Below are 4,426 nucleotides of genomic sequence, written 5' to 3' on the forward strand. Positions count from 1 at the left end.
GCATTGGCAAATGCAGGAGTTCCTGTCTTTTGGCATCTCTTTAAAAATACATGTGAATCTTGACAGAGAGCCGAGCTCCGGGGCTAGATCAAGCGGAGGAGGGCAGCGGCCCGTGGCTGGGTGCTGCAGGGAGAGTTCGCGCTAGCGCCGAGCAGCCGCCAGCAGCCACACAAGTACCCCGGGAGCCGGCGGTGGCCTGTGCGTGTGGCCCCCTGTGCGGGCGGCGGCGTGGGAGGAGCGCGGAGCGGCAGCCGGTTCGGACGGGTGGTATCATGGATGAGAAGGTGTTCACCAAGGAGCTGGACCAGTGGATCGAGCAGCTGAACGAGTGCAAGAAGCTGTCCGAGTCCCAGGTCAAGAGCCTCTGGGAGAAGGCTAAAGAAATCCTGACAAAAGAATCCAATGTGCAGGAGGTTCGATGTCCAGTCACTGTCTGTGGAGACGTACATGGACAATTTCATGATCTCATGGAACTGTTTAGAATTGGTGGCAAATCACCAGATACCAACTACTTGTTTATGGGAGATTATGTTGACAGAGGATATTACTCGGTTGAAACAGTTACTCTGCTTGTAGCTCTTAAGGTTCGTTACGGTGAGCGCATTACCATTCTTCGAGGAAATCATGAGAGCAGACAGATCACACAAGTATATGGTTTCTATGATGAGTGTTTAAGGAACTACGGAAATGCAAATGTTTGGAAATAGATCTTTTTGACTATCTTCCTCTCACTGCCTTGGTGGATGGGCAGATATTCTGTCTACATGGTGGCCTCTCACCATCCACAGATACACTGGATCACATCAGAGCACTTGATCGCCTACAAGAAGTTCCTCATGAGGGTCCAATGTGTGACTTGCTGTGGTCAGATCAAGATGATCGTGGTGGTTGGGGTATATCTCCTCGAGGAGCTGGTTACACCTTTGGGCAAGACATTTCTGAAACATTTAATCATGCCAATGGCCTCACATTGGTGTCCAGAGCTCACTAGCTGGTGATGGAGGGATATAACTGGTGCCACGACCGAACTGTAGTAACAATTTTCAGTGCTCCAAACTATTGTTATCATTGTGGTAATCAAGCTGCAATCACGGAACTTGATGATACTCTAAAATACTCTTTCTTGCAGTTCGACCCAGCACCTCGCAGAGGTGAGCCACATGTTACTCGGCGTACCCCAGACTACTTCCTGTAATGAAATTTTAAACTTGTACAATATTGCCATGAACCATAAATTGACCTAATGGAAATGGGAAGAGCAACAGTAACTCCAAAGTGTCAGAGAATAGTTAACGTTCAAAAAAAACTTGTTTTCACACGGACCAAAAGATGTGCCATATAAAAATACAAAGCCTCTTGTTATCAACAGCCGTGACCACTTCAGAATGAACCAGTTCATTGCATGCTGAAGCGACATTGTTGGTCAAGAAACCAGTTTCTGGCATAGCGCTATTTGTAGTTACTTTTGCTTTCTCTGAGAGACTGCAGATAATAAGATGTAAACATTAACACCTCGTGAATACAATTTAACTTCCATTTAGCTATAGCTTTACTCAGCATGACTGTAGATAAGGATAGCAGCAAACAATCATTGAAGCTTAATGAACATTTTTAAAAATAAGTACCAAGGCCTCCCCTCTACTTGTGAGTTTTGAAATCGTTTTGTTTATTTTCAGGGATACCGTTTAATTTAACTGTATGATTTGTCTGCACTCAGTTTATTTCCCTTCTCAAATCTCAGCCTCATGTTGTTCTTTGTTCTTTGTTATTGTCAGAACCTGACAATAGTTCTATTGTCAGGTGAGTTGTTTTGAACAGAACTGTTTTTCCCCCTCCTATAAGACGATGTTACTGCACAAGAGCACTGCAGTGTTTTTCATAATAAACTTGTGAACCAAGAACTGAGAAAGTCAAATTTTAATTGTATCAATGGGCAAGACTGGTGCTGTTTATTTAAAAGATACATCAATTGATTAATTTTAGAATTTATAGAATTCTAGGTAAAGAAAAATAAAATCAAGGTCACTATATAATCTCTCTGGCAACTCCTTGACATTCTTCAGAAGATTTTCGAGACTTATTTGTAATCCAGACAATACAATTTGTCAGACAGCCAGCGTGCTCTTCGTGGGGTTCTTCCTGCATATTATCTTGTCTGCAAGAAAGGAAATCTGCAACTTCGTAAGACTGGACTATAAAACCATAGAACTTGAGATTTAAGTGTTTTGGTTTTTCTTTTAATAAAACATCATGTTTTCAGGTAAAAAAAAATACATGTGAATCTATAGGGACAAATAAAAGGATGTCTGATGCAGTATTAGTTATAAAAAGTGAAAATCTTGAAATTACATAATAATCATAAAATGGTTAAATAAAATATGGCTCAACTATGTTGAAAAGCTATACAGCTTTCATTAGACACTTTTCAAAGATATTAATGTCACTAAAGATTACTGTCACTAAAATATTAATGTCACTAATATTCACTGAAATAAGCAAGATACATTATTATTTGCCAATGTGTCTGTGTGTGTGGGTGTTATAAAGACTATGGTGTTTAACATCAAATAATATCCATTGTCTAATGAAGATAGGGATTGGGTACTTTTATTTTTTTCCTTATATTTTTCAATTCTTAAGCAATTACCAGATTCTTCTTTAGAGTCAAGAACATGTATGTTTTCAAAAGTAAAATCAGTATCTGAAACTTAAAAACCAACCAAATAATCTAGTCTCATTTAAGTTTCAATGAATGTGAAAAAAGACAAATTAAAAGTTAGAAGGGACTCAACAAATAGAACTAATTTTTTTCCCAAGGAATTGTCTAGTTGATTTTTAATGTTCTTTTGGATGAGAGAAAAACCTCTCTAAAGGCCTAATATACAAAAAGAAGCCATTTTTTATTTCTTTCTAAGGCAGCATTGTTATGCCCAAGTTTTCACATCTGAGAGACCACCAAGGAATCACACGAGGGTTTATTTGACAAGTTTAAGCTGGGGCCCAAGTATACCAGACACAGTGGAGTAGGGACTTGGGCCCCAAACCAGATCAGTCAGAGGTTTTTTTGTTTTTTTTTTTTTGTTTTTAAAGATTTTATTTATCTGACAGATATGACAAGCAGGCAGAGAGGCAGGCAGAGAGAGAGGGGGGAAGCAGGATCCCTGCTGAGCAGAGAGCCTGATGCGGGGCTCGATCCCAGGACCCTGGGATCATGACCAGAGCCGAAGGCAGAGGCTTCAACCCACTGAGCCACCCAGGTGCCCCCACAGTCTTAGATTTTAAAGGCAGAGTAGGAGTGGACTCCATGGTTGGTGAGAACAAAGGGGATTAGGGATGATGTAAGTCTCTAAGGAATTTTGGAAGCAAGGTCTCCAGGACCTTGAGGGGCTAGCTATTGTTGGGAGAAAGGTGATTTATTACCAGTAATAAAAATCTTCTCGTGAGACCCTTTAGATGTGTATCAGTGGGTCATATGCTTGGGAATGATTGCTGACACTATCTTGGAGGTTTAGAGGAATTTATAAAGTAGACTTACAGGATCCTGGTTGGACCTGTTGGAGCAGGGGGTCGGTCAGGCTAGGAGTGTCCTTAGCCAAACCTCAAGGTGAGGGCAGTGGAATCCCCAGGGGAGAGCCACTCTGTCTGTTTCAAGGGCTTGTCAGTAGGTAAGGAATTTTAATGATTTTCTTCTGCCTCTGTTTCCCACATCATACATTATTATTTTCCAATGTGTCTCTCTATGTGTGTGGGTGTTATAAAGACTATGGTGTTTAACATCAAATAATACCCATTGTCTAACGAAGGTAAGGATTGGGTACTTTTATTTTTTTCCTTATATTTTTCCTTATATTTTTCAATTCTTAAGCAATCACCAGATTCTTCTTTAGAGTCAAGATCATGTATGTTGTCAAAAGTAAAATCAGTATCTGAAACTCAAAAATCAACCAAATAATCTAGTCTCATTTAATGAACTAGAAATGAACGTGAAAAAAGGCAAATTAAAAGTTAGAAGGGACTCAACAAATAGAACTAATTTTTTTCCCAAGGAATTGTCTAGTTGATTTTTAATGTTCTTTTGGATGAGAGAAAAACCTCTCTGAAGGCCTAATATACAAAAAGAAGTCATTTTTTATATCTTTCTAAGGCAGCATGACTGTACAAAAACTTTGTTCAAAGTAAAAGCCTGACTTATGGCCTGTCATGCATGTATTGTACGTCTGCTTTGTGAATGAGTGGCCTAAAGGAAACCCATCTTGTCGTTGAGATATCGATCAATGCTCCTACTCTCTGCACTCCTTCATGGTAAAACTTGTGATTCTTGCCTACCTGCTAATCTATAATCTTTTGAGCTTTTACAAGATGTAAAAAAGTATATAACCCTGTAAAAACTGTGCATTCTCCAGAGCACTTTCTTCCCTGTGGAGAG

At 39.9% G+C, this 4,426-nt stretch overlaps 1 pseudogene; it reads left to right on the plus strand.

Moving 5' to 3' along the window:
- The first annotated feature begins 211 nt into the window (after positions 1-211).
- Positions 212-1,757, plus strand: LOC123953128 (annotated as a pseudogene).
- Positions 1,758-4,426: the final 2,669 nt, after the last annotated feature.

This window comes from Meles meles, chromosome 11 (assembly GCF_922984935.1).
Source record: "Meles meles chromosome 11, mMelMel3.1 paternal haplotype, whole genome shotgun sequence".
Lineage (NCBI taxonomy): Eukaryota > Metazoa > Chordata > Mammalia > Carnivora > Mustelidae > Meles > Meles meles.